The sequence below is a fragment of the Lycium ferocissimum genome, chromosome 3 (assembly GCF_029784015.1).
Source record: "Lycium ferocissimum isolate CSIRO_LF1 chromosome 3, AGI_CSIRO_Lferr_CH_V1, whole genome shotgun sequence".
Classification (NCBI taxonomy): domain Eukaryota; kingdom Viridiplantae; phylum Streptophyta; class Magnoliopsida; order Solanales; family Solanaceae; genus Lycium; species Lycium ferocissimum.
Window position 1 is genome coordinate 14,056,810 of NC_081344.1, and position 14,629 is coordinate 14,071,438.

The following is a 14,629-nucleotide window of genomic DNA, read 5'->3' on the forward strand; positions in this document are numbered from 1 at the left end:
AAGTTGAAGGGGATTTGGGCAAAAATGAGGAAACTACTCCAACCATTACACCCGGGCAAATACAAGCATTGTGCTTCCCACCTACCACTTCCTCACCTAACCCAAAAGCTCCACGACAACAACCACCTAATACCCAAAACACCAATCGACAAACCTATCCCCAACTATACCAAACATTCCAAAGTGAACCCACACCCCAAAGCACCCCACAAAATGTTCCACATGTTCCCCAACAACCACCCCAAGACCAATTCCAAACCCAATTCCAAAACCCTCTTTATGATGAAGAAGCAGATGAAGTTGCCCAAGAGAGGTGGTGGGATGAACCAAGGCAAGAAGAAAGGCGTGCGGAGATGAACAACCGAGGTAGAGGAAGCAAGGAGGTTTTTCAAGGTTTCAAGATCATGAAGACCGTGGAAGATGGCAAGGAAATGAAGCACGTGGGGCAATGATCGAAACTTGAATACCATCAAGGTAACACTCTCTAGATTCAAAGGAAGTAGTGAACCAGAAGAGTTCCTTGAGTGGAAATTGCAAAGTGAGAGGATATTACCAACAATGTGTCGGAAGCTTTAAAGGCAAGGTATTCACTCACCCAATTTGAGGGATATACATCCACTTGGTAGGAATCCAAGAAGCGGGATAGAGCTCAACGTTAAATTTTTGACATTCCTACTTAGGATGAGTTGATTGAGCTCATGGAAATGAGGTAACTACCTCCCACTTACTATCAAGAAGTGCTCAAGAAGGTATACATGTTGAAGCAAGGCTCCAAGAGTGTTCAGGAGTACTTTGATGAGTTTGAAAACTTGAGAATGAAGTCCAAGATTAAGGAGCACTTGAATTACACTCTCATAAGATTTGTAGCCAACTTAAATCGGGAGATTTCCAAACCCATGAGGTTATAAACTTATAATAGCTTAGAGGAAGCTTTTCATGACGCTTCCAAGGTTGAAACGGATTTGAAAGACGAAAGGCTTACAAAGCCAAGAGCACTCCATCTTCAACTTGGAACAAAGGGAAAGAGAAGTGGAAGACGTCCACTTGGGAGAAGCCCACGATCACTACTCCCACTCCTCAAGCTAAGTTTGACTATAAAGCTAAAGGAGACGACTAAGTCAAAGGAGGTAACAATGCTAAACCTAACTTCCATCGTCCTTCTACCATTCAATGTTTCAAATGCCAAGTTAGAGGGCACATTGTGAGTAAGTGTCCCAATAGGATGATAATTATGATCTTGAGATGTGGGTATCAAATTGATGAGGAAGATGAGAGCGGGGTTGGTAATGATAATGAGGGAGAAAAGAATGAGAATGAGGGTGAATCCGAGAGTGATGTGGAGAAACGAATGGAGGAGAAGCTAAACTTTGCTATTGTAGCTAGAAGAGCCATGGGGGCATTAGCTAGGGAGAAGAGTAACCAAAGGGAAAACTTATTCCATGCGAGATCTAAGGTAGTGGAAAAGGTTTATTCGTTGATAATTGATGGTGGGAGTTACACGAATGCAGTAAGCCAATTTTATGGTAGACAACATGAAATTTCCTACAAGGAAACATCCTAGTCCCTACAAACTCCAATGGTTCAGTGAGTGTGGTGAGATGAAGGTGACCAAGCAAGCCATTATTAAATTTAGCATTGGGCGATATCAAGATGAACTCTTATATGATGTGGTACCGATGCAAGCTTGTCACATATTGCTTGGTAGACCTTGACAATTTGATAGGGATGCGCAACATAGTGGAAGCTCCAATAAGTATTCATTTGTACTTGGCTTGCTCCATTGACACCCTATCAAGTAAGCGAAGATTATAGGATCATGAAGGAACTCCGGGAAAGTGTTCAAGTGGAGGAAATGGAGAAGCGTGATAAAGGAGCCTTGCTGACCATTGGTGGAGAAGGATCATCTCAAGATGGATCCAAGAGGTGTTTAGTGGCCAAACCAAGCAATTGTTTGAAGGGAATTGATGAGAGGCACTTCATGGCGTGCCTTGTAAATAAAGATCTTCTTTTGCATACTAACCAAACTACTAGCACTTTGCCTCGTAGTGTGTCTTCTCTTTTGCAGGAATATGATGAGCTATTTCCGAAGGAGATGCCCCATGGATTGCCTCCCTTGAGGTGTATTGAACATTAAATTGACTTTGTGCCGGATTCACAAATTCCCAACAAACCGGCTTATAGGAGCAATCCGAAAGAAACAAAAGAATTGAAAAGGCAAGTTGAGGAGCTTCTAGAAAAGGGTCTAGCGAAGGAGAGTCTTAGCCCATGTGCCGTTCCGGTGATTCTTGTTCCAAAGAAAGATGGCACTTGGAGGATGTGCATTGATTGTAGAGCCGTCAACAAAATCACGGTAAAGTATCGCCATCCTATTCCTATACTTGATGATATGTTGGATGAGCTTTGTAGCTCAAGTGTGTTTTCGAAGGTTGATCTTAGAAATGGCTATCACCAAATTCGAATGAACCCCGATGATGAGTGGAAAATGGCCTTCAAAACTAATTTTGGCCTCTATGAGTGCCTTGTCATGCCATTCGGCCTAACCAATGCACCTAGTACATTTATGAGATTGATGAACCATGTCTTGAAACCATTTATCAATAAGTTTGTGGTTGTCTATTTTGATGATGTTCTTGTGTATATCAAATCAATTGAGGAGTATGTAGGCCATTTGAGGCAAGTATTTGACATATTGTTGCGTGAGAGGTTATTAGCGAATCTCAAGAAATGTTCTTTTGTGTTGATAAAGTGGTATTCTTGGGTTTTGTAGTGAGTACAAATGGTGTGGAGGTTGATGAAAAAAAAGTGGAGTCTATTAAAACTTGGCCAACTCCTAAAAATGCAACCGATGTGAGGAGTTTCCATGGGTTGGCAAGTTTCTATAGGAGGTTTGTAAAGGGGTTTAGTACAATTGCCTCTCCCTTGACCGAATTAAATTCGATGGTTTTCAGAGGTGAACTCCAAGTGAGATGATGGTAAAAATGGAGTTTCTCCAATATTTTCATCCATTTAGGAGTAAATCGAGATTGTTTATTTACTATAAAAATTTTGGGCTTCAATTGCTGAGCCTAATCTTTGGCTAAAAGCTTGCCAATAGTTATAAACAGTAGTATACGCCAAATGCACAAGTTTTAACTTCTTTGTTTAATTTGTTTAGTTACTTAAAAATTTCTTTTATTAGGACTATATACGACATATCAAATAAGATAACTTTTTTTATATAAATATTTTGATAATATTTTTCATGAGTCAATTTGAGCTATATAGTAGCTGAATTTTTGGATGAATTAAATTGGATAGATCAAAGTGGTATTTAGACTGCCTTCTATGGAAACCAGATTGTACTTTTGTGAATTGTTAAGTATTTAAATACTAATGCCAAGTACAACGTCCATTCTATCCACAAATTTATAAGAAAAAAGAACCTCACTTTGTTGCGGAGATAATTTTGTACTAATTAGTTCAATTCAAAGAATATAATAATCATAGTGACACTAGAAAATTGTTTTCTGCCTCACGAAGGGACATGTTGTGCCGTCTGCTCAACATATGCGTATATACAAAATACAAATTAAAGCCCTCTCTATTTAGTTATTGAAAATGAACTGATCAGATGAGATCAGACCTAACATAATTTAAATATTATGTATATATCTACAGAACTTGAAGGCTTATGTACAACAACCTAAGTTGTTGAATAAAATTAGCTTGGTCTCATCTCTCTATGACGGTCTCTATCATCCCCTCTCAAACTGGAGTGAAGCAACTCGACAACTTCAAGCTTATTGCTTTTGAAACTGTAGAATGTTTTATAGAATAAGAGATGAATTTGGTAACCATGACACCTTGCACAATCTTCTCATGATACAAATGGATGTAGAGCATAAATTACGGGTTCATCAAAATTTAATAATTTAGCCTAGACGTTGTATATGTATTTAAAAAATTCCCTAAACAAGTACAAATAATAGATTTTGAACTTAGCAAATCGAATGCGTTTGGGGTAGAATACTAAACTCGAGCAAGAAAAGTGTACAAATACCCTATTTTGGTCACGCCATTTAAGTAATATTCATCTTATATATTTTTTTTTTTGCATGAGTACCAACTTTACACATGAAGCTTGGCAACTTGTACATTCACGTTTGAAAGTGTGATGTTGTGAAGGCCAAACATCAGAAGTTCTCACCTGATGTTTGGTATGGCTTCCTAAGGAAAAGTTCAGACATTTTTGACTGAGGTGTGTGTAAAAATTGGTTCAAATTTCAGTCATATATGTCTGAATTTTTTTATGTATGCCTGACCTTCAGTCATAAATGACTGAAGTACATGTAAAAATAAGGCTAAAATTTCAGTCATGTCTATCTCGATCTTTTTTGTCCAAAATAATTTTTTCATGTATTTATGCACCTCAGTCATACAAAATTGAAATACATGTAAAAGGGAGTTGAAATTTCAGACATGTGCGCGTGAACAAAAAGTTATAATATGTTTTTCGAATTTCAACAATCCAACACACGATTCAACATCCAAATCTACTCTAAATAAACTCAAATTTGAAACATAAGTTCCTGGATCTGTATATCATAAAAAACAAACCCCAATCATCAATTTGTCAAAAACACAACAAATCTAACAAACCCATTTAACACTTTTTTTCCACTTTGCTTGCACTCCAGTCATGCATATATGCATGAACTACATGTAAAAATGGGCTAGAATTTCAGACATGTGCACCTGAGCAAGAAGAGCGAAAGGAAACAATTGATACACGGGTATTACTTAAATAGCTCTCCCAAAATAGGGTCCCCCATGAATTTTGTTACAATTTGAACTCATAATATTCAAATTCTGCATTCGGCTCTGTCATCCTATGCTAACAGAGTTAAGTGTTGCCTAAAATATCATACATTTTATCCACAATATTAGGAAAATAAACTCTTTTTTCTGGTACAAAGTCATAGTCTATATAATTTGAATTAGTATGATTTAAAGCATCCATTAGTAATAGTCTAAAAGATATAGACCATCAATCAATTGATGTTTTTTGTGGAGATAATTTAATATTTTCTCTGCCTCAATTTATATGGCACTGTTCAAATTTTGAGAGTCAATTTTTTTCAATACTTCAAACTTAGAATCTTTTAAGTTTTTTCTCATAGAATTTATATATTTGAAAATTACGTAAAAAACACTATAAGTCACAATAATTAACAATTCAAGATATTTACAAAGTATATGAAAAAATCGCGATAAAAAAAACTTATTTGACTCTTGAAATTTGAATAATGCCACATAAATTCGGACAGAAGGAACACTATTATTTAATTTGTCAGTTCAATTCATTATCTGAAGCTCTAAAAATTCAGTATATGTCAATCCATGCAGAACCAATGAACCATGATAGTATAAAATCCTCAATAGACACAAAGTGTATTATATTTAAACGTAGTTGTTGATCTACTGATCACGCTGCTTCTTCATCATACTTTGTCAAAAGATTTTTCGATGTCACACGGTATGCCAAGGGACCATACATAGGATATATATAAACTTGAAATTAACTTAAATATTATAAGTAATGATTAATGAATGAGCCAACAAAATAGAGCTGTGGCAAGTATTCAACTCTATTACTTAAGGAACTAATTAAAACCTTCAACATCAGTCCTAACCAATCGCTACCCCTCGCAATTATTTTATTTGCATGTTGTTATCGTTGACATTTAGTATAAACTCAAAAGGGAGTTTTTTCTCGGTATAGTCCACACTTAGGGTGTGTTTGGTATGGAATAGTTTTCAATTTTTCTATGTTTAGTTAGTTAAAGTTTTAGATTATTTTCTCTAGGAAAATAAAATTTTCTTTTCTTTTTGAAAAGGCGTCTTCTCAATTATTACTCAAATCAAAATTGAGTACATCAAAAATAAAAGATGGTGGGACAGACCTCCATTTCATCGAACCAGACATAAAAACAGTCACCCTAGCTAAAGCATGAGCAGCTTGATTCGATGATTTTCTAACTAAAGAAACATACACTAATTGAAAACCTTTCATTAATAAATTTCCATAGTGAATTCGAAAAAACAAGTATCATAAGTTAAATTCTGCACTGATTGCCTCCTCCTACCCTCCAACGGACCATCGCCCCACCACCCCAGCCCACCCACCCCGGTAGTATTTGTCTAAATTAAATGATTTTGGGACAATATTTTCTGTTTACTTGCTAAATTCTAGAAAATAAGTAAAAAATTATTATTTTCAAGAAAAATATTTTCCGTGGATATCATTTCCTTCGTACCCAACACACTCCACGCTATTCTTTTTTATTTATTTTGTTCTTGATATGTACATTTACAAATTCTTTTCGGTCAATTTGGAGTTGTTAGTCGCCACAAAATATAATATTATCCACGATTACTCTCCCCAGTCCCCATATGTACTATCCATCGAATGAAACCATTGCTGTCATGAAGTAATCCTTTTGGTCATATCCTTGGAGAAAGTTGTTATATCCTTCTTCAATTTTTAAATCTTAGTCACCGGGTCTATCTTAATCATTAGTCCCATCATTACAGTATCGACAAGTAATAAAGCTATGTAATTCAAAAATAAATAAAAAAATCTAACTATATAGACTCTAGTAACACCTGCACAACCAAACATGACAAATCAAATACTAACATTTAATTATGTTATGACAAACAAACAAGGCTATGTAATTTTTTTGGTATCAATATATTTTATTTATCAACGTAAAATATATTACAAAGTTACTACAAAAAGAGCCTATTTAATTAATACCATAGTAATTATACCAAATTCATTTAGAAGGTGTCGATCTAAACAGGCTCTAAAAGTTTGCAATATTTTGTGAGCTATAAGTCTTAAAATATCGGGCAGGCGGATTGATTCTTTCCAGTGTATTACTAAAAAAACAGTGTCTTGTTAGAGATTGTCAATGTCTTGCTTATTCTTTGAGAGTTGCTAAACCTAGAAAATTGTCGTGTTGCCATATGTCCTTGCTATAAATACAGTCACATTCACACTCTTCGTCACTCAAAAGCATAAGCAGCACGCGTAAAAGTCAGTTAGGGGGTAAATATTTGGCCAGCATGAAATTAAATATAATTGATAAGAAACATTAATTTATCAACTCTAAGTTCAATTCGTTGTTGTCAATTGTTTTTCTTTACTAGTATATGACATTTTCCACGGTTAAAATTTAGAGTAATTTAAATACTATACCAATTCAAAATTATAATAATTGTGAACAAGCATAATTATGCTAGAAAAATGCTTGTATGTTAGCTGCAATAGCTACTCTAACATGCTAGCTGCAATAGCTACTATAACGAACCCTTAAAAATTAAATTAGTAATAGAGTAGACGATTAATGGTTTTTCATGAACAGTTAGGTGGACCAACATGGGAAGTGCCACTGGGAAGAAGGGACTCCACTACAGCAAGTAGAACCACAGCCAACAATGATATTCCAACTCCATTCATGGACTTACCTGCACTCATTAACAACTTTAAGAAGCAAGGTTTGGATGAGTTGCGCTCTCTGGGGGCCACACCCTAGGGTTTGCTCAGTGTTTCACCTTCAGGAATCGCATCTACAACGAGACTAACATTGACTCCACCTTTTGCAAGACAGCGCCAAGCTACTTGTCCACGTAATGGAGGAAATTCCAACCTTGCTCCACTTGATCCAACTCCAGCTCTTTTCGACTCGAAATATTTTAGTAACTTGGTGTCAAAGAAAGGACTTTTGCACTCTGATCAAGCACTATTTAATGGTGGTAAGACTGATAATCTTGTTAAGACATATAGCACCAACCTCGGGACTTTCTCTAAAGATTTTGCTCAGTCTATGATTAAGATGGGAAATATCAAGCCATTGACAGGGAATCAAGGTCAAATTCGCGTAAACTGCAGGAAGTTGAACTAAGAGGGAACTAAGAGGTGGTAATTAATGATGTTGATGAATAAAGTGTTTCAAGAATTTGATTATTTTTTAGTGTAATTGTGATCTTTTACTCATTTGAAGAGTCTCTCTTCCATAAAATAAGTTAATTGTGAACGGAGAGACTTGGTAGAGTTGTGTGGTAATTTGTTAATTAGCGAGAGATTTGATTTTGTTGTTTTAATTGCTGAGTTAATCCAAGATGCTTTTCAGTGAACGAGTTCCTTTTCCCTTGATGTACTATTGATTTTATCTTTAAAGATGTCTTGCTGATTTATTTAGTTTTAATTGCACTATATAAGTTTTCCCAAGCTAACTGTCAGGACTCAAAACTGCTGGACCATGACCGACACTTAACAAGCAATTATTCACCAAGTGAATAATCTAATCACGGAACAAATTAGGCGCTTCGTACAATAAATATAAAGTAAATACCATAAGGAGTATCAACAGGGCAGAAATATATAATTAAAGTCAATTGGAAATCCCATACCTATAGCAATTTCTATGAGGCAAAAACTTCACTAGCTTAAAGAAAGGAAATGTAGAAGAAGATTGATATATGCTCAACAAAATGAAACATGGTAGCTTGAGAAAGACCTAAAGTGCAGATAGTGGTTGGAGTCAAACTGGTAAATTCAAGACGAAACTTAATCGTGATGGTTCAATATGCAAGATAAGGCAAGGCTTGTAGCAAAGGAGTATGCACAAACTTAATCCTGATGGCTCAATATATAATATGCAAGATAAGGCAAAGAGCTTGTAGTGAAGGACTATGTGAAATAGCAAGGAACCGATTACTAGTTTGGATGGTAGCCCAGGTACAGAAAATTGTAAAGTGGTTGCGTATGTTTCTCGACAGTTGAATAACTGACTGACACATGATTAGAACTGGAAATAGTTAAAGTTGCACTTAAGATATGACGTCATTTCTTGAATAGCCAGGCATGTGAGACATGAGGCAAACACAAAACAAAAGAGTATACAAAATATTTTTAAACAAAAGGACTTGAATGAAAGATAGAGACAATGGCTTGAGTTGCTAAAAATTATGTATCACCATCATGTGTCACCCGAGAGAGGCCAATGTTATGGCAAACGTCTTGTTACACCTCGTAGTTTTGTACGTGAAATCTATTAGGCATTAGTTGTTTAAGTGTAGACCTGAAGGACTTCCTAGGATATGTGAGATTGTATGCACCTATCTCATGGTTATGAGGGTTTAAGTTCATATAGTACGCTGTGGAGGACTCTGGGACCAAGCAAATCAAAGAAAATAAGTTTGTCGAAAATTTGAAAAAAAAGTTGGCTGAATCAAGGATTGAATTTTGGGACAAATTTGGAGGGGTATATCTCCAGGTATATTAGGAGTTTTAAGGTGTTTAAAAATACTAAAATGAAGTTCGTCGAGTCTAGTTTCCAACGCAACAAACCACTCGTCGATAGGACATCGGAGTAGAGAATTATGGACATTACAAATTCAAACCGACAGAAGCGTAAAACAAACATAAGCATTTGCTACAATACTGCCGACTCTTATCCACTGTAAAAGGGTTAAAAACCCCATATTCCTCCATCATAATCTCCTAAAACATTCCAGAAAATTCAGCAAGCATGAGAGCTCATATATCACATAAAAGTGAGGATTTTGAGTAAATTTCAAGTTACGGAGTATTAATCGAGGTCCGGACAACGTGTAGTCGCGATTATAATTTCGTTTTGTGTTGGAGTTGGCTTGGAAACAAAGTAAATATTGAAGATCTTGCTACTTTAGTAAAGATAAGGTATGAATCATTGAATCTCTCTCTTTATTAACGTTGATTTAGGAATATTTACGAGAATAAAAGTTATAGTTTGTTGTGTTGATGTTGTTGGCTTATGGATTGAGGTTTGAAGAGAGTTTTGGATGAAAATATACATATTTATCTTGTAGAATATTGAGGATATTGTTGGTATTGTTTGGGAGTTGTTTTGGTATTTGGAGGAAGTAGATGATATAGGGGAGATGCTGCCCAAATTTTCATAATCCAAATTAGTCATCAATAATTAGTGCTTATAAGTTGATGGAAATATGATGAAAGTATGATTAAAGATGTATTTCTCGATATATAGGTTCGGGTGAAGGGCAAGCATCGGTGTAAGGAATTCTTTAAGTGGTGGCTTGACGGATATGGTATGTAAGGTCTTCGTTTCCCTCTTTCTTTGGCACGAATCCAACTAGAATATAAACACGAGCGTTCCGTAACAAATCCACTCCATTCCCACGCTTTGTATTTCAAATCTTAATGTCTTGTTATTTTATTGATTCTTAAAATATTATTTTACTTATCATCATCGATTACTTCTTTGGACTCGATACGAATTCCATAAGTTATTCGGAGGCTACCGACCTTATGTCACTCCGAAAGGCCAAGGTCAGATCATTGACTTCTCATGCATGGTGTGTGTACATATATATATATATATATATATATATATATATATATACTATTTTACTACACACCGGCCGCGCTATAGTCGGCGGGCATGGTGCGTAGATGCGCACACCACCGCAGTAGGCATGTTATGATATTGCCCCCCCGACGCGGGAGGCCCGTACGCAGCTAATGATGATAACACCGAGCCTTAACGGCCGGCACGATTTTACACATATAACACCGAGCCTTACGAGCAGGCATGGATACTATATATATATATATATATATATATATATATATATATATTGCATACAAATGATTTTATCATGCGTTGTATCTCGTGCTATTTCCAGATGTTCAGTTTTCTTTTGCCCTTATTAATGTTACATTATATCTTAATTATGTTGTTACTCTCCTGCCTTACATACTCAGTACTTTTATCCGTACTGACGTCCTATTGCACGGACGCTCGCATTTCGTCGTTTGCTCGACGACAGTAGTTATTGAGGAGCAACCGCAGTAGGATTTTCTAGCTTCAGCGCTGTTAGAAAGTGCCACTACTCCGGGCTTGCTATCTTTTGGTACTTTTCTGTTAGTATAATATATGTTCACATGTATACTCTTAGAGGCTCATGAACATAGTGGGATATGTAAATATTATGTATAGCCTTGTCGGCCTTGTTTTGGGTTCTTGATATTTTCTGATAGCCTTGCCGGATTTATGATATACTTTATGTTGTGGCGATCTTGTCGGTCCGCATATGTACATATGTGTTGAATTATCAGATATTTCTATGTTAGGCCTTTTCTGCGTGCAGGTGTTCTTTGAGTTATGGTATGTGATGTTCAAAGTAACTGTTAAGTCAGGTGATTTTCGGCCTACGGGTCGGAGCCCGTCATACTCCTCGTTGGGGGTGTGACACGTCTTGAGCTGAAGATTATGTATAGCTTGGCTCGCGTTTTGTTGAAGAATGAAAAAGTCCCAGGTCGGTGTTTAACGAGATGTGTGGTCTCCTTATACGGACTTGGGAAATCTTCCCCTCATGAGCTAACTTTTGGGGTTGAGTTAGGCCCAAAATTCATTTCTTTACATGGTATCAGAGTGGGTCCCATTGCACCCGATGTTGGGCTCCCAAATTGAATTGCCAAGCTCTAAATGTCCAGCCCTGGCGTGAGGTGGGATGTTGAAGCATGAAAAAGTCTCACATCGGTGGTTAATAAGATGGGTGATCTCCTTATATGGGCTTGAACAAATCCTCCCCTCATGACCTAGCTTTTGAGGTTGAGTTAGGCTCAAGATCCATTTTTTTACACGTTTAGTTGATATGAAACCATTAGTCGTGGAGGTTCAAACTTTGACTAATTGGTGAGTTAGCTAGACTTGGTGTCACTGGGCTTGGTAGGAGGCTCGCTTGTGTTATTGCATCATTTTTTTAGTTGAGCAGATCAAGTCAAGAGAATATGATAATCCCTTGTTGCTCACGCTTAGTGAGCTGTTCCAGAGCGGAGAAAAGTCTGAGTTAGTGATTGGCAATGATGGTGTATCTATTACGACCAATGGCCAGACTTGTGGTTCTAATGTAGATGCCTTGAGGAGACTGGTTTTAGAAAAGTTACTCCCCAAATCTTAGTGAGATGGACTGGCACCCAGTGCTTTAGCTTTGACCGAGCGAATCGAAGTTACAATGACTTATGCATGGGCGAAAACAATCCTGTTATAAAACCTCTTTTTACTTTTCATTTTGGGAGAGAAAGAGCACTAAGTAACGAAAAGAGTACAAGATAAAGGATTCTCTCCTAAACAGAAGTCTTCCAAGAAGGTTAATCAATCTGAAAATAATTAAACCAAAAAAAGAACAGAAGAGCTTTGTATTTACATTTGAGAGAGATATATAGGTCAAACTAATGAGAGACAATATGATAGATATAAATTTTTGACGAGGATAATTTTGTCTTGAAAAAAGTTAGTTTACTGCTTGTGCTTTTACTTCTTGAAAGAAACAAAAAATTTTAGCTTCTCGCCAACAGCAGCACAAGAACGGCTTCCACTCAAAAACACTTTTTGTTTTTGACCAAACACATCAAATCTAACTAGAAGTTGTCTGAGCTTCCGAGAAGTTTTGGCCAAACGTACTAGTAGTATTTTGTTACATATTAATGAATTGTTCAATTTAGTACAGTTTTTCGTCAATCTCATTTTCCAATTAGTATATGTCCATTCATGCAGAACTATGATACTACTAAACCGTACTTAATATCCTGACAAAAGATACCCAAAGCGTATTATTCAAACGTAGTTGTTGATCTACTGATTGCGTATTTCTTCTGCATAATAATTTGTTTAAAAGATTTTCATTGAGTGCGGTATGCCAAGGGGCCATATGATTTGTTAATGTATGAATTAACCTACCTTACAAGTAATTAATGATTGAGCCAATAGAACAGAACAGTGACACACTCTATTCTTTAAATATATGTTAACCAATAGCTACCCCGCATTACAAAATTTATTTGCATGTTGTTAACGTTGACATTTTTACGTAGATACCGGACGGGTGTTTTTCTCGATGTAGTCCACGTTGAGTTGTTCTTCTTATTTCTATATTTTTTTCTTGCTAATTCTTTTATTTTGTTTGAGACACGTTGACCATTTCTTTTTCAAACTTGGAGTTGGTAGTTACTTATACTATTATATTAATGTGCAAGAGTCCTTAATTACTCTTACGGAATTACGTGATCATCTAATCTAAAAGTTTAAATTATTAGAGAAGTATGCATTTATTTAATTAGTTACGTCTTCACACAACCCCTCGTATTCAGCCCTAATTTTTTTTTTATGGGGTGGTGGTGAGACTTGAACACAGGAATTATGCTTGCTCCGATACCATGCATGGTGAAAGTATATGACCATCTCATTTAATAGTTAGATAGGGTACGCTTAAATTTTTTTTTATTTCATCATGTCTTCAATAACTTCCTCATATAATATCAGCCTAAATACGATTCTCGCAAATATTTTGGCAATATCCTCGCTGAAAATGGTTCTTATTCTTCAATTTCTCGTTATCTTAGTCATTAGCTCTCTTTAATTCATTTTTCCCATAACGTACAACATCAACAAGAGATAAGACATGTTTTTCAGTTCAAGCTTTAGAATTTGAGAACTTCTTAACAGGAAGCGAATTTAGATTGTTAGAGCAAATCAGTTATAACTCATAAAGCAGAAAAAGTGATAAAGCACATAGAAGTCAGATGTCAAGAGGGAATATAGGATAGGTGCTTTTTTTCTAAATAATTGAGAATATATTTTTCTGGAGAGAGAGAAAAAAATATTTTCCCCCAAAATCTAGTAGATGAAATCATATCACAAAATTGGCTACGCCGCCCATGGAAAGAGAAAAATTCAATCAAATGCTTTATAATTGTTAATTCAAAATTGATATGGTCTTAATTTAGACGTTCCTAAGTAGTAGGTTTGATTTTAATTTATCATAAAACTAGAGACTCAGCCCACTCAAATTTGCATTAATAATTGACAAATTACAAAGTCTGGACATTTCGTGCATGAATTGGTACCGCGGACCAAAAAATTTAAAAAAATTTCCTCTTAGAAATTGTCAAAGTGTGGGTTATTCTTGTGAGAGTTGCTAAACCTTGAACGATTGTCGTGTTACTATAGTCAACATTTTTCTTACCTATAAATATAGCCTCATTTTACTCGTATCATCACAAAATCAGAAACATAGCAAAGCAGTGTATAACTTCATAGACACTAGTAATTGTTTAAAAATATGGCTTCTCGTAGCTTCCTCTTTCTTCAAGTGTTAGTCATGCTTTCTCTAGCAGGCATGGCATTTCCTCTCTAAAAGATATGACTTTTGTTGGCATAAGTGGGCAAGCTAATGCCCACCCACCAGCGCTCCCACCTGACCCACCAAATAATTTAACCCCAAATATTACTTACAACCCCAACGGTAACATTGAAGTCCCAATCAACACCACCAACGTTCAAATTACAGGCAAATCAACCACCACCAACAACCCAAAGATGGCGGAAACAACTAATTCCTCATCTAAGAAGAACAATCAAGAAGATACAAAAAATAATGAAGCTGAATTCTCGAAACATTTCGAAGAAGGCGATGAAGAACAGATTCAATCTCCAAAAGAGGATTATGTTGAGGTTTCTACCAAAGATGAAGAAGAAGCCGCTGATAACAACCAATCCAAACACCTAGAATCAAAACA

At 36.0% G+C, this 14,629-nt stretch overlaps 1 pseudogene; it reads left to right on the top strand.

Moving 5' to 3' along the window:
• The first annotated feature begins 7,376 nt into the window (after window positions 1-7,376).
• Window positions 7,377-8,181, top strand: LOC132049798 (peroxidase 22.3-like; annotated as a pseudogene).
• Window positions 8,182-14,629: the final 6,448 nt, after the last annotated feature.